The sequence below is a fragment of the Lepisma saccharinum genome, chromosome 13 (genome assembly GCF_977018435.1).
Source record: "Lepisma saccharinum chromosome 13, izLepSacc3.1, whole genome shotgun sequence".
NCBI lineage: Eukaryota > Metazoa > Arthropoda > Insecta > Zygentoma > Lepismatidae > Lepisma > Lepisma saccharinum.
In genome coordinates this window covers 15,174,511-15,196,656 of record NC_139241.1, presented here as the reverse complement: position 1 = coordinate 15,196,656, position 22,146 = coordinate 15,174,511, and the positions used below count along the sequence as shown (strand labels likewise).

Sequence of the window (22,146 nt, the reverse complement as noted above, 5' to 3'; positions counted from 1 at the left end):
GGCGAGATTTAAGACTAACATAAATGTGTATTTTAAGAAGTTAGTCAAGCGTTTGCTTGTAATATGAACACAATTAATCCTTGGATGTTCTACAGATACATTATTTTTCATTATTCTTAAAAAAATGTCATCTTGGCATTTTGTTTAAAAGTTTTATTTTTTTAAAAAAAAATATATCCTTTTCGACAAATCAACATTAAAAGCATGTTAAAACAAACAAAAGAACACAAATTTGCCAACCCTGTATGGAAGTAACATTGTGAAAAAGGAGTCGTTAGCGTATGATAGGAAATTTTGGAACACAAAATTCCTTTTACTTATTTCTTTCTCTCTAATTTACAATTGTCGAAATGTAACTTGCTTTGATGCCGAGAATTATTACGTTAAGTAATTTCCACGGAACTATCTTGTTTTATATTCATGGCTATTTTACCCAATCTATAGTAAATTTCGAGATTCCATCACTACATAAATACGTGCAAGAATCGCATGACATGAAAGTGACCCGTCATAACCAAAATAACTGCGGTAATTTTCTTTCTTGCTTCGGTGTGGTTTCTTTACGAAACATTATTAAGCATGCCTGTGGGAGAAACCCGAAAGTGTAATCGTGTTGCATATGAGAACAGGTAAACTGAAAATTCCTCGTGAAATGGAATGTGTTGCCAAAGTACAAGTTCCCACTAGTTGAAATGGTGGCCGAGAGATGGCAGAATTTGCTGTCGGTTTATCATTTGTGTACGTTGGTCCGTGCACATGACGCAAATTAGAAATCGGCACGGATTTATATCCTTATTTTCTCGTTTTAAGAAACGAATATCACACAAAACGAGGTTTTATATTTCAACAAGTAAAACAGCAATTTCCTACGTAACCTACACGTTCCCATGAGCAGTGAATTGAACTGCAACATAGGCTAGGAAAAATTGGTGGCCTGGAAACAACTCTGGTTTCCCTTCATACGCAAAAATCTTTCGCCTTTTACTAAAGATTTCCGTGGAGGGGAACAACAAACGAGTCTATTATTATTTTTTATAAAGGCTTGGTACAAACTGAGCCCGATTAGCAAACACAACGAAAACTGTAGGTGGAAATGTGTGCTCTTGCTCAGCTTGATAATCTCTCACCTTCTGAAATTTGCAGGCAGGAGGATCTGTATGGGCGCTTCCTGCTAAATTTCCAAATGCTCTTGTCATTTCACAACGAAGCCGAACATGGAAATGACTTCACAGGGGGATTGTATGGAAACAGAGTTAGCATGATCAAAACAAAGTGATTTAAACAATATGTTTTCTCCGTTTAAAACATATTTCTTTGTTTATTTCAAATGTTTAAACAAAGCGTTTGAAACATGTTTCTTTTCAGATTTGTTTAAAACACATTCTGATACTTGACGTTTGATAGTTTGTGATTATTTGTGTGTTTTGTAACTACGCGTGTTCTTTAAATGTGTGTCATTCTCTTTATTGTGCATTAGAATCTGCTCAGTGGTTCAAAATGTACATCAAATAACACACATATGGTGATGAATACCGTGGGCCACGTTCAAAATTCATGGCTATGACTTATGCAGATGTTTAAGATTTAGATCCATTCACGATGATAATTAATCAGAAGCTACCACTTGGACTCAGTGGGGCCTGGAAACTGTGGATTAGTTGGAGCTTCTCGAACAGTGTACAGGCGAGATTTAAGACTAACATAAATGTGTATTTTAAGAAGTTAGTCAAGCGTTTGCTTGTAATATGAACACAATCAATCCTTGGATGTTCTACAGATACATTATTTTTCATTATCCTTAAAAAAATGTCATCTTGGCATTTTGTTTAAAAGTTTTATTTTTTTAAAAAAAAATATATCCTTTTCGACAAATCAACATTAAAAGCATGTTAAAACAAACAAAAGAACACAAATTTGCCAACCCTGTATGGAAGTAACATTGTGAAAAAGAAGTCGTTAGCGTATGATAGGAAATTTTGGAACACAAAATTCCTTTTACTTATTTCTTTCTCTCTAATTTACAATTGTCGAAATGTAACTTGCTTTGATGCCGAGAATTATTACGTTAAGTAATTTCCACGGAACTATCTTGTTTTATATTCATGGCTATTGCCCAATCTATACTAAATTTCGAGATTCCATCACTACATATATACGTGCAAGAATCGCACGACATGAAAGTGACCCGTCATAACCGAAATAACTGCGGTAATTTTCTTTCCTGCTTCGGTGTGGTTTCTTTACGAAACATTATTAAGCATGCCTGTGGGAGAAACCCGAAAGTGTAATCGTGCTGCATATGAGAACAGGTAAACTGAAAATTCTTCGTGAAATGGAATGTGTTGCCAAAGTACAAGTTCCCACTAGTTGAAATGGTGGCCGAGAGATGGCAGAATTTGCTGTCGGTTTATCATTTGTGTACGTTGGTCCGTGCACATGACGCAAATTAGAAATCGGCACGGATTTATATCCTTATTTTCTCGTTTTAAGAATCGAAAATCACACAAAACGAGTTTTTATATTTCAACAAGTAAAACAGCGATTTCCTACGGAACCTACACGTTCCCATGAGCAGTGAATTGAACTGCAACATAGGCTAGGAAAAATTGGTGGCCTGGAAACAACTCTGGTTTCCCTTCATACGCAAAAATCTTTCGCCTTTTACTAAAGATTTCCGTGGAGGGGAACAACAAACGAGTCTATTATTATTTTTTATAAAGGCTTGGTACAAACTGAGCCCGATTAGCAAACACAACGAAAACTGTAGGTGGAAATGTGTGCTCTTGCTCAGCTTGATAATCTCTCACCTTCTGAAATTTGCAGGCAGGAGGATCTGTATGGGCGCTTCCTGCTAAATTTCCAAATGCTCTTGTCATTTCACAACGAAGCCGAACATGGAAATGACTTCACAGGGAGGATTGTATGGAAACAGAGTTAGCATGATCAAAACAAAGTGTTTTAAACAATATGTTTTCTCCGTTTAAAACATATTTCTTTGTTTATTTCAAATGTTTAAACAAAGCGTTTGAAACATGTTTCTTTTCAGATTTGTTTAAAACACATTTTGATACTTGACTTTTGATAGTTTGTGATTATTTGTGTGTTTTGTAACTACGCGTTTTCTTTAAATGAGTATCATTCTCTTTATTGTGCATTAGAATCAGCTCAGTGGTTCGAAATGTACATCAAATAACACACATAAGGTGATGAATACCGTGGGCCACGTTTAAAATTCATGGCTATGATTTATGCAGATGTTTAAGATTTATATCCATTCACGATGATAATTAATCAGAAGCTACCACTTGGACTCAGTGGGGCCTGGAAACTGTGGATTAGTTGGAGCTTCTCGAACAGCGTACAGGCGAGATTTAAGACTAACATAAATGTGTATTTTAAGAAGTTAGTCAAGCGTTTGCTTGTAATATGAACACAATTAATCCTTGGATATTCTACAGATACATTATTTTTCATTATTCTTAAAAAAATGTCATCTTGGCATTTTGTTTAAAAGTTTTATTTTTTTAAAAAAAAATATATCCTTTTCGACAAATCAACATTAAAAGCATGTTAAAACAAACAAAAGAACACAAATTTGCCAACCCTGTATGGAAGTAACATTGTGAAAAAGGAGTCGTTAGCGTATGATAGGAAATTTTGGAACACAAAATTCCTTTTACTTATTTCTTTCTCTCTAATTTACAATTGTCGAAATGTAACTTGCTTTGATGCCGAGAATTATTACGTTAAGTAATTTCCACGGAACTATCTTGTTTTATATTCATGGCTATTTTACCCAATCTATAGTAAATTTCGAGATTCCATCACTACATAAATACGTGCAAGAATCGCATGACATGAAAGTGACCCGTCATAACCAAAATAACTGCGGTAATTTTCTTTCTTGCTTCGGTGTGGTTTCTTTACGAAACATTATTAAGCATGCCTGTGGGAGAAACCCGAAAGTGTAATCGTGTTGCATATGAGAACAGGTAAACTGAAAATTCCTCGTGAAATGGAATGTGTTGCCAAAGTACAAGTTCCCACTAGTTGAAATGGTGGCCGAGAGATGGCAGAATTTGCTGTCGGTTTATCATTTGTGTACGTTGGTCCGTGCACATGACGCAAATTAGAAATCGGCACGGATTTATATCCTTATTTTCTCGTTTTAAGAAACGAATATCACACAAAACGAGGTTTTATATTTCAACAAGTAAAACAGCAATTTCCTACGTAACCTACACGTTCCCATGAGCAGTGAATTGAACTGCAACATAGGCTAGGAAAAATTGGTGGCCTGGAAACAACTCTGGTTTCCCTTCATACGCAAAAATCTTTCGCCTTTTACTAAAGATTTCCGTGGAGGGGAACAACAAACGAGTCTATTATTATTTTTTATAAAGGCTTGGTACAAACTGAGCCCGATTAGCAAACACAACGAAAACTGTAGGTGGAAATGTGTGCTCTTGCTCAGCTTGATAATCTCTCACCTTCTGAAATTTGCAGGCAGGAGGATCTGTATGGGCGTTTCCTGCTAAATTTCCAAATGCTCTTGTCATTTCACAACGAAGCCGAACATGGAAATGACTTCACAGGGGGATTGTATGGAAACAGAGTTAGCATGATCAAAACAAAGTGATTTAAACAATATGTTTTCTCCGTTTAAAACATATTTCTTTGTTTATTTCAAATGTTTAAACAAAGCGTTTGAAACATGTTTCTTTTCAGATTTGTTTAAAACACATTCTGATACTTGACGTTTGATAGTTTGTGATTATTTGTGTGTTTTGTAACTACGCGTGTTCTTTAAATGTGTGTCATTCTCTTTATTGTGCATTAGAATCTGCTCAGTGGTTCAAAATGTACATCAAATAACACACATATGGTGATGAATACCGTGGGCCACGTTCAAAATTCATGGCTATGACTTATGCAGATGTTTAAGATTTAGATCCATTCACGATGATAATTAATCAGAAGCTACCACTTGGACTCAGTGGGGCCTGGAAACTGTGGATTAGTTGGAGCTTCTCGAACAGTGTACAGGCGAGATTTAAGACTAACATAAATGTGTATTTTAAGAAGTTAGTCAAGCGTTTGCTTGTAATATGAACACAATCAATCCTTGGATGTTCTACAGATACATTATTTTTCATTATCCTTAAAAAAATGTCATCTTGGCATTTTGTTTAAAAGTTTTATTTTTTAAAAAAAAATATATCCTTTTCGACAAATCAACATTAAAAGCATGTTAAAACAAACAAAAGAACACAAATTTGCCAACCCTGTATGGAAGTAACATTGTGAAAAAGAAGTCGTTAGCGTATGATAGGAAATTTTGGAACACAAAATTCCTTTTACTTATTTCTTTCTCTCTAATTTACAATTGTCGAAATGTAACTTGCTTTGATGCCGAGAATTATTACGTTAAGTAATTTCCACGGAACTATCTTGTTTTATATTCATGGCTATTGCCCAATCTATACTAAATTTCGAGATTCCATCACTACATATATACGTGCAAGAATCGCACGACATGAAAGTGACCCGTCATAACCGAAATAACTGCGGTAATTTTCTTTCCTGCTTCGGTGTGGTTTCTTTACGAAACATTATTAAGCATGCCTGTGGGAGAAACCCGAAAGTGTAATCGTGCTGCATATGAGAACAGGTAAACTGAAAATTCTTCGTGAAATGGAATGTGTTGCCAAAGTACAAGTTCCCACTAGTTGAAATGGTGGCCGAGAGATGGCAGAATTTGCTGTCGGTTTATCATTTGTGTACGTTGGTCCGTGCACATGACGCAAATTAGAAATCGGCACGGATTTATATCCTTATTTTCTCGTTTTAAGAATCGAAAATCACACAAAACGAGTTTTTATATTTCAACAAGTAAAACAGCGATTTCCTACGGAACCTACACGTTCCCATGAGCAGTGAATTGAACTGCAACATAGGCTAGGAAAAATTGGTGGCCTGGAAACAACTCTGGTTTCCCTTCATACGCAAAAATCTTTCGCCTTTTACTAAAGATTTCCGTGGAGGGGAACAACAAACGAGTCTATTATTATTTTTTATAAAGGCTTGGTACAAACTGAGCCCGATTAGCAAACACAACGAAAACTGTAGGTGGAAATGTGTGCTCTTGCTCAGCTTGATAATCTCTCACCTTCTGAAATTTGCAGGCAGGAGGATCTGTATGGGCGCTTCCTGCTAAATTTCCAAATGCTCTTGTCATTTCACAACGAAGCCGAACATGGAAATGACTTCACAGGGAGGATTGTATGGAAACAGAGTTAGCATGATCAAAACAAAGTGTTTTAAACAATATGTTTTCTCCGTTTAAAACATATTTCTTTGTTTATTTCAAATGTTTAAACAAAGCGTTTGAAACATGTTTCTTTTCAGATTTGTTTAAAACACATTTTGATACTTGACGTTTGATAGTTTGTGATTATTTGTGTGTTTTGTAACTACGCGTTTTCTTTAAATGAGTATCATTCTCTTCATTGTGCATTAGAATCTGCTCAGTGGTTCAAAATGTACATCAAATAACACACATATGGTGATGAATACCGTGGGCCACGTTCAAAATTCATGGCTATGACTTATGCAGATGTTTAAGATTTAGATCCATTCACGATGATAATTAATCAGAAGCTACCACTTGGACTCAGTAGGGCCTGGAAACTGTGGATTAGTTGGAGCTTCTCGAACAGCGTACAGGCGAGATTTAAGACTAACATAAATGTGTATTTTAAGAAGTTAGTCAAGCGTTTGCTTGTAATATGAACACAATCAATCCTTGGATGTTCTACAGATACATTATTTTTCATTATTCTTAAAAAAATGTCATCTTGGCATTTTGTTTAAAAGTTTTATTTTTTTAAAAAAAAATATATCCTTTTCGACAAATCAACATTAAAAGCATGTTAAAACAAACAAAAGAACACAAATTTGCCAACCCTGTATGGAAGTAACATTGTGAAAAACAAGTCGTTAGCGTATGATAGGAAATTTTGGAACACAAAATTCCTTTTACTTATTTCTTTCTCTCTAATTTACAATTGTCGAAATGTAACTTGCTTTGATGCCGAGAATTATTACGTTAAGTAATTTCCACGGAACTATCTTGTTTTATATTCATGGCTATTTCCCAATCTATAGTAAATTTCGAGATTCCATCACTACATCTATACGTGCAAGAATCGCATGACATGAAAGTGACCCGTCATAACCGAAATAACTGCGGTAATTTTCTTTCTTGCTTCGGTTTGGTTTCTTTACGAAACATTATTAAGCATGCCTGTGGGAGAAACCCGAAAGTGTAATCGTGTTGCATATGAGAACAGGTAAACTGAAAATTCTTCGTGAAATGGAATTTGTTGCCAAAGTACAAGTTCCCACTAGTTGAAATGGTGGCCGAGAGATGGCAGAATTTGCTGTCGGTTTATCATTTGTGTACGTTGGTCCGTGCACATGACGCAAATTAGAAATCGGCACGGATTTATATCCTTATTCACTCGTTTTAAGAAACGAAAATCACACAAAACGAGGTTTTATGTTTCAGCAAGTAAAACAGCAATTTCCTACGGAACCTACACGTTCCCATGAGCAGTGAATAGAACTGCAACATAGGCTAGGAAAAATTGGTGGCCTGGAAACAACTCTGGTTTCCCTTCATACGCAAAAATCTTTCGCCTTTTACTAAAGATTTCCGTGGAGGGGAACAACAAGCGAGTCTAATATTATTTTTTATAAAGGCTTGGTACAAACTGAGCCCGATTAGCAAACACAACGAAAACTGTAGGTGGAAATGTGTGCTCTTGCTTGATAATCTCTCACCGTCTGAAATTTGCAGGCAGGAGGATCTGTATGGGCGCTTGCTGCTAAATTTCCAAATGCTCTTGTCATTTCACAAACGAAGCCGAACATGGAAATGACTTCACAGGGAGGATTGTATGGAAACAGAGTTAGCATGATAAAAACAAAGTGTTTTAAACAATATGTTTTCTCCGTTTAAAACATATTTCTTTGTTTATTTCAAATGTTTAAACAAAGCGTTTGAAACATGTTTCTTTTCAGATTTGTTTAAAACACATTTTGATACTTGACGTTTGATAGTTTGTGATAATTTGTGTGTTTTGTAACTACGCGTTTTCTTTAAATGAGTATCATTCTTTTCATTGTGCATTAGAATCTGCTCAGTGGTTCAAAATGTACATCAAATAACACACATATGGTGATGATTACCGTGGGCCACGTTTAAAATTCGTGGCTATGATTTATGCAGATGTTTAAGATTTAGATCCATTCACGATGATAATTAATCAGAAGCTACCACTTGAACTCAGTGGGGCCTGGAAACTGTGGATTAGTTGGAGCTTCTCGAACAGCGTACAGGCGAGATTTAAGACTAACATAAATGTGTATTTTAAGAAGTTAGTCAAGCGTTTGCTTGTAATATGAACACAATCAATCCTTGGATGTTCTACAGATACATTATTTTTCATTATTCTTAAAAAAATGTCATCTTGGCATTTTGTTTAAAAGTTTTATTTTTTTAAAAAAAATATATCCTTTTCGACAAATCAACATTAAAATCATGTTAAAACAAACAAAAGAACACAAATTTGCCAACCCTGTATGGAAGTAACATTGTGAAAAAGAAGTCGTTAGCGTATGATAGGAAATTTTGGAACACAAAATTCCTTTTACTTATTTCTTTCTCTCTAATTTACAATTGTCGAAATGTAACTTGCTTTGATGCCGAGAATTATTACGTTAAGTAATTTCCACGGAACTATCTTGTTTTATATTCATGGCTATTGCCCAATCTATACTAAATTTCGAGATTCCATCACTACATATATACGTGCAAGAATCGCACGACATGAAAGTGACCCGTCATAACCGAAATAACTGCGGTAATTTTCTTTCCTGCTTCGGTGTGGTTTCTTTGCGAAACATTATTAAGCATGCCTGTGGGAGAAACCCGAAAGTGTAATCGTGTTGCATATGAGAACAGGTAAACTGAAAATTCTTCGTGAAATGGAATGTGTTGCCAAAGTACAAGTTCCCACTAGTTGAAATGGTGGCCGAGAGATGGCAGAATTTGCTGTCGGTTTATCATTTGTGTACGTTGGTCCGTGCACATGACGCAAATTAGAAATCGGCACGGATTTATATCCTTATTTTCTCGTTTTAAGAAACGAAAATCACACAAAACGAGGTTTTATATTTCAACAAGTAAAACAGCGATTTCCTACGGAACCTACACGTTCCCATGAGCAGTGAATTGAACTGCAACATAGGCTAGGAAAAATTGGTGGCCTGGAAACAACTCTGGTTTCCCTTCATACGCAAAAATCTTTCGCCTTTTACTAAAGATTTCCGTGGAGGGGAACAACAAACGAGTCTATTATTATTTTTTATAAAGGCTTGGTACAAACTGAGCCCGATTAGCAAACACAACGAAAACTGTAGGTGGAAATGTGTGCTCTTGCTCAGCTTGATAATCTCTCACCTTCTGAAATTTGCAGGCAGGAGGATCTGTATGGGCGCTTCCTGCTAAATTTCCAAATGCTCTTGTCATTTCACAACGAAGCCGAACATGGAAATGACTTCACAGGGAGAATTGTATGGAAACAGAGTTAGCATGATCAAAGCAAAGTGTTTTAAACAATATGTTTTCTCCGTTTAAAACATATTTCTTTGTTTATTTCAAATGTTTAAACAAAGCGTTTGAAACATGTTTCTTTTCAGATTTGTTTAAAACACATTTTGATACTTGACGTTTGATAGTTTGTGATTATTTGTGTGTTTTGTAACTACGCGTTTTCTTTAAATGAGTATCATTCTCTTTATTGTGCATTAGAATCAGCTCAGTGGTTCGAAATGTACATCAAATAACACACATAAGGTGATGAATACCGTGGGCCACGTTTAAAATTCATGGCTATGATTTATGCAGATGTTTAAGATTTAGATCCATTCACGATGATAATTAATCAGAAGCTACCACTTGGACTCAGTGGGGCCTGGAAACTGTGGATTAGTTGGAGCTTCTCGAACAGCGTACAGGCGAGATTTAAGACTAACATAAATGTGTATTTTAAGAAGTTAGTCAAGCGTTTGCTTGTAATATGAACACAATTAATCCTTGGATATTCTACAGATACATTATTTTTCATTATTCTTAAAAAAATGTCATCTTGGCATTTTGTTTAAAAGTTTTATTTTTTAAAAAAAAAATATATCCTTTTCGACAAATCAACATTAAAAGCATGTTAAAACAAACAAAAGAACACAAATTTGCCAACCCTGTATGGAAGTAACATTGTGAAAAAGGAGTCGTTAGCGTATGATAGGAAATTTTGGAACACAAAATTCCTTTTACTTATTTCTTTCTCTCTAATTTACAATTGTCGAAATGTAACTTGCTTTGATGCCGAGAATTATTACGTTAAGTAATTTCCACGGAACTATCTTGTTTTATATTCATGGCTATTTTACCCAATCTATAGTAAATTTCGAGATTCCATCACTACATAAATACGTGCAAGAATCGCATGACATGAAAGTGACCCGTCATAACCAAAATAACTGCGGTAATTTTCTTTTTTGCTTCGGTGTGGTTTCTTTACGAAACATTATTAAGCATGCCTGTGGGAGAAACCCGAAAGTGTAATCGTGTTGCATATGAGAACAGGTAAACTGAAAATTCCTCGTGAAATGGAATGTGTTGCCAAAGTACAAGTTCCCACTAGTTGAAATGGTGGCCGAGAGATGGCAGAATTTGCTGTCGGTTTATCATTTGTGTACGTTGGTCCGTGCACATGACGCAAATTAGAAATCGGCACGCATTTATATCCTTATTTTCTCGTTTTAAGAATCGAAAATCACACAAAACGAGGTTTTATATTTCAACAAGTAAAACAGCGATTTCCTACGGAACCTACACGTTCCCATGAGCAGTGAATTGAACTGCAACATAGGCTAGGAAAAATTGGTGGCCTGGAAACAACTCTGGTTTCCCTTCATACGCAAAAATCTTTCGCCTTTTACTAAAGATTTCCGTGGAGGGGAACAACAAACGAGTCTATTATTATTTTTATAAAGGCTTGGTACAAACTGAGCCCGATTAGCTAACACAACGAAAACTGTAGGTGGAAATGTGTGCTCTTGCTCAGCTTGATAATCTCTCACCTTCTGAAATTTGCAGGCAGGAGGATCTGTATGGGCGCTTCCTGCTAAATTTCCAAATGCTCTTGTCATTTCACAACGAAGCCGAACATGGAAATGCCTTCACAGGGAGGATTGTATGGAAACAGAGTTAGCATGATCAAAACAAAGTGTTTTAAACAATATGTTTTCTCCGTTTAAAACATATTTCTTTGTTTATTTCAAATGTTTAAACAAAGCGTTTGAAACATGTTTCTTTTCAGATTTGTTTAAAACACATTTTGATACTTGACGTTTGATAGTTTGTGATTATTTGTGTGTTTTGTAACTACGCGTTTTCTTTAAATGAGTATCATTCTCTTTATTGTGCATTAGAATCAGCTCAGTGGTTCGAAATGTACATCAAATAACACACATAAGGTGATGAATACCGTGGGCCACGTTTAAAATTCATGGCTATGATTTATGCAGATGTTTAAGATTTATATCCATTCACGATGATAATTAATCAGAAGCTACCACTTGGACTCAGTGGGGCCTGGAAACTGTGGATTAGTTGGAGCTTCTCGAACAGCGTACAGGCGAGATTTAAGACTAACATAAATGTGTATTTTAAGAAGTTAGTCAAGCGTTTGCTTGTAATATGAACACAATCAATCCTTGGATGTTCTACAGATACATTATTTTTCATTATTCTTAAAAAAATGTCATCTTGGCATTTTGTTTAAAAGTTTTATTTTTTTAAAAAAAAATATATCCTTTTCGACAAATCAACATTAAAAGCATGTTAAAACAAACAAAAGAACACAAATTTGCCAACCCTGTATGGAAGTAACATTGTGAAAAACAAGTCGTTAGCGTATGATAGGAAATTTTGGAACACAAAATTCCTTTTACTTATTTCTTTCTCTCTAATTTACAATTGTCGAAATGTAACTTGCTTTGATGCCGAGAATTATTACGTTAAGTAATTTCCACGGAACTATCTTGTTTTATATTCATGGCTATTTCCCAATCTATAGTAAATTTCGACATTCCATCACTACATATATACGTGCAAGAATCGCATGACATGAAAGTGACCCGTCACAACCGAAATAACTGCGGTAATTTTCTTTCTTGCTTCGGTTTGGTTTCTTTACGAAACATTATTAAGCATGCCTGTGGGAGAAACCCGAAAGTGTAATCGTGTTGCATATGAGAACAGGTAAACTGAAAATTCTTCGTGAAATGGAATTTGTTGCCAAAGTACAAGTTCCCACTAGTTGAAATGGTGGCCGAGAGATGGCAGAATTTGCTGTCGGTTTATCATTTGTGTACGTTGGTCCGTGCACATGACGCAAATTAGAAATCGGCACGGATTTATATCCTTATTCTCTTGTTTTAAGAAACAAAAATCACACAAAACGAGGTTTTATGTTTCAACAAGTAAAACAGCAATTTCCTACGGAACCAACACGTTCCCATGAGCAGTGAATAGAACTGCAACATAGGCTAGGAAAAATTGGTGGCCTGGAAACAACTCTGGTTTCCCTTCATACGCAAAAATCTTTCGCCTTTTACTAAAGATTTCCGTGGAGGGGAACAACAAACGAGTCTAATATTATTTTTCATAAAGGCTTGGTACAAACTGAGCCCGATTAGCAAACACAACGAAAACTGTAGGTGGAAATGTGTGCTCTTGCTCAGCTTGATAGTCTCTCACCTTCTGAAATTTGCAGGCAGGAGGATCTGTATGGGCGCTTGCTGCTAAATTTCCAAATGCTCTTGTAATTTCACAAACGAAGCCGAACATGGAAATGACTTCACAGGGAGGATTGTATGGAAACAAAGTTAGCATGATCAAAACAATGTGTTTTAAACAATATGTTTTCTCCGTTTAAAACATATTTCTTTTTTTATTTCAAATGTTTAAACAAAGCGTTTGAAACATGTTTCTTTTCAGATTTGTTTAAAACAAATTTTGATACTTGACGTTTGATAGTTTGTGATTATTTGTGTATTTTGTAACTACGCGTTTTCTTTAAATGAGTATCATTCTCTTTATTGTGCATTAGAATCTTCTCAGTGGTTCAAAATGTACATCAAATAACACATATATGGTGATGAATACCGTGGGCCACGTTTAAAATTCATGGCTATGATTTATGCAGATGTTTATGATTTAGATCCATTCACGATGATAATTAATCAGAAGCTACCACTTGGACTCAGTGGGGCCTGGAAACTGTGGATTAGTTGGAGCTTCTCGAACAGCGTACAGGAGAGATTTAAGACTAACATAAATGTGTATTTTAAGAAGTTAGTCAAGCGTTTGCTTGTAATATGAACACAATCAATCCTTGGATGTTCTACAGATACATTATTTTTCATTATTCTTAAAAAAATGTCATCTTGGCATTTTGTTTAAAAGTTTTATTTTTCTTAAAAAAATATATCCTTTTCGACAAATCAACATTAAAATCGTGTTAAAACAAACGAAAGAACACAAATTTGCCAACCCTGTATGGAAGTAACATTGTGAAAAAGAAGTCGTTAGCGTATGATAGGAAATTTTGGAACACAAAATTCCTTTTACTTATTTCTTTCTCTCTAATTTACAATTGTCGAAATGTAACTTGCTTTGATGCCGAGAATTATTACGTTAAGTAATTTCCACGGAACTATCTTGTTTTATATTCATGGCTATTTCCCAATCTATAGTAAATTTCGACATTCCATCACTACATATATACGTGCAAGAATCGCATGACATGAAAGTGACCCGTCACAACCGAAATAACTGCGGTAATTTTCTTTCTTGCTTCGGTTTGGTTTCTTTACGAAACATTATTAAGCATGCCTGTGGGAGAAACCCGAAAGTGTAATCGTGTTGCATATGAGAACAGGTAAACTGAAAATTCTTCGTGAAATGGAATGTGTTGCCAAAGTACAAGTTCCCACTAGTTGAAATGGTGGCCGAGAGATGGCAGAATTTGCTGTCGGTTTATCATTTGTGTACGTTGGTCCGTGCACATGACGCAAATTAGAAATCGGCACGGATTTATATCCTTATTCTCTTGTTTTAAGAAACGAAAATCACACAAAACGAGGTTTTATGTTTCAACAAGTAAAACAGCAATTTCCTACGGAACCAACACGTTCCCATGAGCAGTGAATAGAACTGCAACATAGGCTAGGAAAAATTGGTGGCCTGGAAACAACTCTGGTTTCCCTTCATACGCAAAAATTTTTCGCCTTTTACTAAAGATTTCCGTGGAGGGGAACAACAAACGAGTCTAATATTATTTTTTATAAAGGCTTGGTACAAACTGAGCCCGATTAGCAAACACAACGAAAACTGTAGGTGGAAATGTGTGCTCTTGATCAGCTTGATAATCTCTCACCTTCTGAAATTTGCAGGCAGGAGGATCTGTATGGGCGCTTCCTGCTAAATTTCCAAATGCTCTTGTCATTTCACAACGAAGCCGAACATGGAAATGACTTCACAGGGAGGATTGTATGGAAACAGAGTTAGCATGATCAAAACAAAGTGTTTTTAACAATATGTTTTCTCCGTTTAAAACATATTTCTTTGTTTATTTCAAATGTTTAAACAAAGCGTTTGAAACATGTTTCTTTTCAGATTTGTTTAAAACAAATTTTGATACTTGACGTTTGATAGTTTGTGATTATTTGTGTGTTTTGTAACTACGCGTTTTCTTTAAATGAGTATCATTCTCTTTATTGTGCATTAGAATCTTCTCAGTGGTTCAAAATGTACATCAAATAACACACATATGGTGATGAATACCGTGGGCCACGTTTAAAATTCATGGCTATGTTTAAGATTTAGATCCATTTACGATGATAATTAATCAGAAGCTAGCTACCACTTGGACTCAGTGGGGCCTGGAAACTGTGGATTAGTTGGAGCTTCTCGAACAGCGTACAGGCGAGATTTAAGACTAACATAAATGTGTATTTTAAGAAGTTAGTCAAGCGTTTGCTTGTAATATGAACACAATCAATCCTTGGATGTTCTACAGATACATTATTTTTCATTATTCTTAAAAAAATGTCATCTTGGCATTTTGTTTAAAAGTTTTATTTTTTAAAAAAAATATATCCTTTTCGACAAATCAACATTAAAATCATGTTAAAACAAACAAAAGAACACAAATTTGCCAACCCTGTATGGAAGTAACATTGTGAAAAAGAAGTCGTTAGCGTATGATAGGAAATTTTGGAACACAAAATTCCTTTTACTTATTTCTTACTCTCTAATTTACAATTGTCGAAATGTAACTTGCTTTGATGCCGAGAATTATTACGTTAAGTAATTTCCACGGAACTATCTTGTTTTATATTCATGGCTATTGCCCAATCTATAGTAAATTTCGAGATTCCATCAATACATATATACGTGCAAGAATCGCATGACATGAAAGTGACCCGTCATAACCGAAATAACTGCGGTAATTTTCTTTCTTGCTTCGGTTTGGTTTCTTTACGAAACATTATTAAGCATGCCTGTGGGAGAAACCCGAAAGTGTAATCGTGTTGCATATGAGAACAGGTAAACTGAAAATTCTTCGTGAAATGGAATTTGTTGCCAAAGTACAAGTTCCCACTAGTTGAAATGGTGGCCGAGAGATGGCAGAATTTGCTGTCGGTTTATCATTTGTGTACGTTGGTCCGTGCACATTACGCAAATTAGAAATCGGCACGGATTTATATCCTTATTCTCTCGTTTTAAGAAACGAAAATCACACAAAACGAGGTTTTATGTTTCAACAAATAAAACAGCAATTTCCAACGGAACCTACACGTTCCCATGAGCAGTGAATTGAACTGCAACATAGGCTAGGAAAAATTGATGGCCTGGAAACAACTCTGGTTTCCCTTCATACGCAAAAATTTTTCGCCTTTTACTAAAGATTTCCGTGGAGGGGAACAACAAACGAGTCTAATATTATTTTTTATAAAGGCTTGGTACAAACTGAGCCCGATTAGCAAACACAACGAAAACTGTAGGTGGAAATGTGTGCTCTTGCTCAGCTTGATAATCTCTCACCTTCTGAAATTTGCAGGCAGGAGGATCTGTATGGGCGCTTGCTGCTAAATTTCCAAATGCTCTTGTCATTTCACAACGAAGCCGAACATGGAAATGACTTCACAGGGAGGATTGTATGGAAACAGAGTTAGCATGATCAAAACAAAGTGTTTTAAACAATATGTTTTCTCCGTTTAAAACATATTTCTTTTTTTATTTCAAATGTTTAAACAAAGCGTTTGAAACATGTTTCTTTTCAGATTTGTTTAAAACACATTCTGATACTTGACGTTTGATAGTTTGTGATTATTTGTGTGTTTTGTAACTACGCGTTTTCTTTAAATGTGTATCATTCTCTTTATTGTGCATTAGAATCTGCTCAGTGGTTCAAAATGTACATCAAATAACACACATATGGTGATGAATACCGTGGGCCACGTTTAAAATTCATGGCTATGATTTATGCAGGTGTTTAAGATTTAGATCCATTCACGATGATAATTAATCAGAAGCTACCACTTGGACTCAGTGAGGCCTGGAAACTGTGGATTAGTTCGAGCTTCTCGAACAGCGTACAGGAGAGATTTAAGACTAACATAAATGTGTATTTTAAGAAGTTAGTCAAGCGTTTGCTTGTAATATGAACACAATCAATCCTTGGATGTTCTACAGATACATTATTTTTCATTATTCTTAAAAAATTGTCATCTTGGCATTTTGTTTAAAAGTTTTATTTTTTAAAAAAAAATATATCCTTTTCGACAAATCAACATTAAAAGCATGTTAAGACAAGCGAAAGAACACAAATTTGCCAACCCTGTATGGAAGTAACATTATGAAAGAGAAGTCGTTAGCGTACGATAGGAAATTAAGAACACAAAATTCCTTTTACTTATTTCTTTCTCTCTAATTTACAATTGTCGAAATGTAACTTGCTTTGATGCCGAGAATTATTACGTTAAGTAATTTCCACGGAACTATCTTGTTTTATATTCATGGCTATTTCCCAATCTATAGTAAATTTCGAGATTCCATCACTACATATATACGTGCAAGAATCGCATGACATGAAAGTGACCCGTCACAACCGAAATAACTGCGGTAATTTTCTTTCCTGCTTCGGTGTGGTTTCTTTACGAAACATTATTAAGCATGCCTGTGGGAGAAACCCGAAAGTGTAATCGTGTTGCATATGAGAACAGATAAACTGAAAAATCTTCGTGAAATGGAATTTGTTGCCAAAGTACAAGTTCCCACTAGTTGAAATGGTGGCCGAGAGATGGCAGAATTTGCTGTCGGTTTATCATTTGTGTACGTTGGTCCGTGCACATGACGCAAATTAGAAATCGGCACGGATTTATATCCTTATTCTCTCGTTTTAAGAAACGAAAATCACACAAAACGAGGTTTTATGTTTCAGCAAGTAAAACAGCAATTTCCTACGGAACCTACACGTTCCCATGAGCAGTGAATAGAACTGCAACATAGGCTAGGAAAAATTGGTGGCCTGGAAACCACACGTCAGTGCGTCGAGAGAAAACCCCCTTGGAACATTCGCTGTGACTGTAATTTCAGTACGTTTGGAACGGACGACTGGAGGTAATTGCAGTCTATACAGTGGTTTGGTGTTTCCGAGGTACATTGTTGAACGCCTTGCTGCGAAGGGATATCTAGCTCGAACGACACTTTTCAGGTGGCCGCAACTAGGTTGTAGCCCCAAACATTCACCCGTAGAGCTCTGGTCACAGTACCAATCCTTTCTTTCTTTCGTTGGCTCTGGTTTCTGTCCTCGTTTCTCAGTGACTGCTTGGTTCTAAAATCTTGTTTGGTAAGTGTCTGTTCCGAGACTTTGACTCTGACTCTCTCCATCACGTGCAAAGTGCAGCTTCCACACTCACTCGCCGATTGCAAAGTAGTGCAAGGGAAGCGATGCATAAAGGGCTCCCCCAACAAGTTGGGGGTACTGTCCCTAGAGATGTCAGAGCCAGAGGCCGGAACAAGCTAGAAAATCCAAATTCCCGAAGCTCTTCCATGGATTCCCGCGATCGATCTAGGTCACCACTTGCCAACAAAAAGCAGAAACTTCCAGAGAGAACAGACTCCAGACAGAACAAAACCGACGTAAACACACAGACACCAGTGTTGTACAATTTCCTTCTTTCGAACTACGACACCAAATACAAGACGCCAAAACATATCCTAAATCAAATCCTAAAATATGTGCCAAGAGCTTCAGTTAATGAAATAGTCTTCACCAGGAACGGAATACTTATAAAATCTACTGACCCACATTTCTCCACCATTATCAGAGACAAGGCCTCCTACCAAATTTTTGGTACAAATGCCAATATGAAGCCACTAACCTCTACACGTCCAAAGCAACCTCCTCCGCCTAAACGAGCACCAATGCTATCAGTTGTGATTCGGGGTGTTCCCCCTGAATACACCGAAACAGAAATCGCTGAAGAAATTCAGGCAGAAGGTCACACCATCCACAAGTGCATGAGAATCCGAAATGACAACGGACCAACCTATATGGTTCGAATACTGACAGTAGATAAAGATACCGTGGACGAACTATTGCACAATGGAGCCTATATATATTGTCGAAAGCACAGAGTCGAACCTTCCAGGACGTCAACACCACTGCCCGTGCGTTGTGAACGTTGTCAAACATACAATCAGCACACTACAACCAACTGTCCAAATTCAGCAATCTGTGGATACTGTTCTGGGCCACATTCTACCAACACTTGTACAAACATCCAGAACCCGCCTAAATGCAACACATGCTCTGAAGGACATCCTACTTACAGCTATAAATGCCAAGCCAGACCTAACCCAGAACCAAATCACCCTGAGCTTGTTGTTCCCATCCGAACTATAGATAGCTCAACCAAACCGGCAAATTCACTAATGGACCCAATCACTGTGGAAGATCTGCTACGATTCTTTACTATTACAACTCAAAACATCCAGCCATTTCTACGCACACATATTCTGGACCAAGTCATACTCGCTGCAAAAACACTTTTCAAACTGCAGTTACACGCTACGTATACGGGACCACATGTCCATTTCAATATCAACCCTCTTGAAAACACAAGTACATCCTAAAACAGTTTTCAGACTCTTCATAACAATCATGGGCTATTATTTTCTCTTCTTAAATATTCGCTCTTTAACAAAACACAAAAGCTTATTTGAGACTGTCTTGCAGGAAAAGAATATATCAGCTTTCGCCCTCAACGAAACATTCCTAACGCCAAAACTCAAACCCAAGATCAGCGGATATACTCTGATTCGACATGATGGGCCAACGGAAGCTCAACGTGCAAATGGAGGGACTGCAATTGGCTTTCGAAAATCATATCCGCACAGAGAACACACATTACCACCGCATTTCAACTTGCCGGAATACAGCATAGCAACAATATATCTGAGGCACAGAAGCATTACCCTAGCAACCATCTATGTCCGGCCTGGACATCCTATACCATACAACTTTATCAACTATATCGAAAACAACTACAAGCATTACATAATCATGGCCGACATAAATCTCCATAGTCGACCACAAGCCGAAAAGCGACAATTTCACCAAACTATAGACAGCTGCCAAAATTGCCATTTCCACCAACTTCCGAAACCATCTAGACCAATCAGCAGTACTTCTCCAGATGTTGTACTTACATCGACTTCCCTCCTTACAAATAGCAACGTGGATGTACTTGAACCCATTGGTAGCGATCACGCACCTATAATCTTTACAGTTGACGCACCTGCACCAACTCCTCACAAACCCTTTCTCATAACAAGGTACTCCTACGATCAAGCAGACTGGGAAAAATATCGTAATGCAATCGAAAACACCGTGCAAAACGCAGATACGCCAACAAACGATAGGGATCTGGATGATGTAGTCCCATTACTCACTTCTGCCTTAACCGAAGCTGCGAAAAATACCATCCCACTTCAAACCATCAATCTATATAAACCAAAATTACCGCCGAACTATCTAAAACTGATTTCAGCCTCCAGGCGTGCCTTCCGAGAGTATGCTGTAACAAAAAATCCTGAAGCGTTACGGCATCATAGACAACTCCTCCGAACGGTACAAAACTATATCATTGCATATAAAAGAAGGAATTGGATAAAAACGTGCAATACACTGGCTGATACATCACATCCATCCAAATACTGGCAGCAATTTAACAAACTCACAGGGAAAAGGTCAAGAACTACATATCCCATTATAGTCGATGGGAAATCCATAGACGACGACCAAGAGAAAGCAAACGTCTTTGCACACCACTTTCAAGGAATCTTTACACCACAAACTAAACCATTACACAAAACAACCCTTTCACGTACAGTACAACGTGTCTCAAACCCACATAACCGAGCTCTCAAACCTAACAATGACCATAGTATGGATGAAAATGAACCTCTAACCTCACCTATAACACCAGAAGACATAGAATGCGCCATATCTCGGAAAAGAAACACTGCTCCAGGCTTCGACTCGGTAACCTACCGACTCGTCAGAGAGGCTCCAAGAACCTTTCTGCTCATCCTGGCCACCATATATACATATATACTACGAACAGGCTACTTTCCGACAGAATGGAAAGTTTCCAAAATGCTGCTGTTCGCCAAACCCGGGAAACCTGTTCGCGAAGTATCCTCTTACAGACCAATACAGCTCACATCGACCCTCAGCAAAATCTTTGAAAAAGTACTTGTACGCAGATTGCACCAACACCTTTCATCCAAGAAGCTCCTACCCGCACATCAAGCAGGCTTCCGACCATCTATCAGCCTCAACGACCAACTTCTGAGATTGATAACTACTATAACAAACCACTATAACAAGTCCTTGCCATCGTGTCTTCTTTTATTCGATCTCGAAAAGGCGTTTGACAAAGTATGGCATTCGGGATTAATATATAAACTCCACAAATTCCAGCTTCCTCAATGCTACATTCGCCTTATCCATTCGTTCCTGGCAGGCCGCATGGCATACATCTCTCTGAACTCGGCAACATCCTATCCCATCTTCTTGCACACAGGAGTCCCACAGGGGTCTGTTTTGTCACCGCTATTATATTTAATGTATGTAACAGATATGCCGACCATGGATACCAGCACACACGTATTCCAATTTGCAGATGACACTGCTTTCCTAGCTCTTGGGAAAACAGTTCAATCCATTAATAAAACACTCCAAAAGGCCGTAGACTCCTTTATTCGCTGGTGCAACCAATGGAAACTATCAATAAACTCTTCAAAAACTCAGGCAGTAGTTTTCCTACCTCCCCACTGTCGCTCCAAAGTACACCGAAACCCCAAACTCTTGGAGATTAAAATAGAGGGGAGACGCATCTTACCTTCAAAACACGTAACATACCTTGGGGTTACCATAGATGAAAAACTGACCTGGCGCCCACACTTAGAAAGGATAAAGAAGAAGGTAAAGAACCGCCTAAACCTATTATGGAAACTGGTGGGTACATCTTGGGGATTACACCCGACAACAGTCTTAACCACCTACAAAATGTTCTTGCGCCCAGCCATCACTCACGGGCATATTGCTTGGATTGACGCTTCTGCCTCCTTCTACGACCAACTGGAAATCTTTGAACGGCACGCATTTAGATTGGCTTTCCGGATTAAATTACCTTATCCCACAGCACTACTGTATGACAGAATTTCCTTCCCGACTATTCTGTATCACGTCGAGAGCCTTCGCCAACGATACATAAACAAAGCCATGATATCCGAAAACCCAGTATTCTGGAATACCATTCATCTTGATATCCGACATGATGCAGCACCTACACATATTTATACGCCATTACAACACCTGCTCACCATGTATTCATGTTATCTAGATGATCTAGACCCACAGAAACACGAATACGATA

The 22,146-nt window shown here is 37.1% G+C and overlaps 10 non-coding genes across 10 annotated transcripts; all 10 read left to right on the top strand.

The window, feature by feature from the left end:
* The first annotated feature begins 941 nt into the window (after positions 1-941).
* On the top strand, positions 942-1,059 carry LOC145997625 (U5 spliceosomal RNA). The gene has a single exon (XR_014443024.1). It is a non-coding gene; the product is annotated as a U5 spliceosomal RNA (small nuclear RNA).
* Positions 1,060-2,621: 1,562 nt separating this feature from the next.
* Positions 2,622-2,739, top strand: LOC145997623 (U5 spliceosomal RNA). Its single transcript, XR_014443022.1, has one exon. It is a non-coding gene; the product is annotated as a U5 spliceosomal RNA (small nuclear RNA).
* A 1,565-nt stretch (positions 2,740-4,304) lies between these two features.
* Positions 4,305-4,422, top strand: LOC145997622 (U5 spliceosomal RNA). The gene has a single exon (XR_014443021.1). It is a non-coding gene; the product is annotated as a U5 spliceosomal RNA (small nuclear RNA).
* Positions 4,423-5,983: 1,561 nt separating this feature from the next.
* On the top strand, positions 5,984-6,101 carry LOC145997621 (U5 spliceosomal RNA). Its single transcript, XR_014443020.1, has one exon. It is a non-coding gene; the product is annotated as a U5 spliceosomal RNA (small nuclear RNA).
* A 1,563-nt stretch (positions 6,102-7,664) lies between these two features.
* LOC145997656 (U5 spliceosomal RNA) lies at positions 7,665-7,782 on the top strand. The gene has a single exon (XR_014443053.1). It is a non-coding gene; the product is annotated as a U5 spliceosomal RNA (small nuclear RNA).
* A 1,558-nt stretch (positions 7,783-9,340) lies between these two features.
* Positions 9,341-9,458, top strand: LOC145997620 (U5 spliceosomal RNA). The gene has a single exon (XR_014443019.1). It is a non-coding gene; the product is annotated as a U5 spliceosomal RNA (small nuclear RNA).
* A 1,565-nt stretch (positions 9,459-11,023) lies between these two features.
* LOC145997644 (U5 spliceosomal RNA) lies at positions 11,024-11,141 on the top strand. Its single transcript, XR_014443042.1, has one exon. It is a non-coding gene; the product is annotated as a U5 spliceosomal RNA (small nuclear RNA).
* A 1,562-nt stretch (positions 11,142-12,703) lies between these two features.
* Positions 12,704-12,821, top strand: LOC145997680 (U5 spliceosomal RNA). The gene has a single exon (XR_014443076.1). It is a non-coding gene; the product is annotated as a U5 spliceosomal RNA (small nuclear RNA).
* Positions 12,822-14,384: 1,563 nt separating this feature from the next.
* LOC145997658 (U5 spliceosomal RNA) lies at positions 14,385-14,502 on the top strand. The gene has a single exon (XR_014443055.1). It is a non-coding gene; the product is annotated as a U5 spliceosomal RNA (small nuclear RNA).
* Positions 14,503-16,054: 1,552 nt separating this feature from the next.
* LOC145997657 (U5 spliceosomal RNA) lies at positions 16,055-16,172 on the top strand. The gene has a single exon (XR_014443054.1). It is a non-coding gene; the product is annotated as a U5 spliceosomal RNA (small nuclear RNA).
* Positions 16,173-22,146: the final 5,974 nt, after the last annotated feature.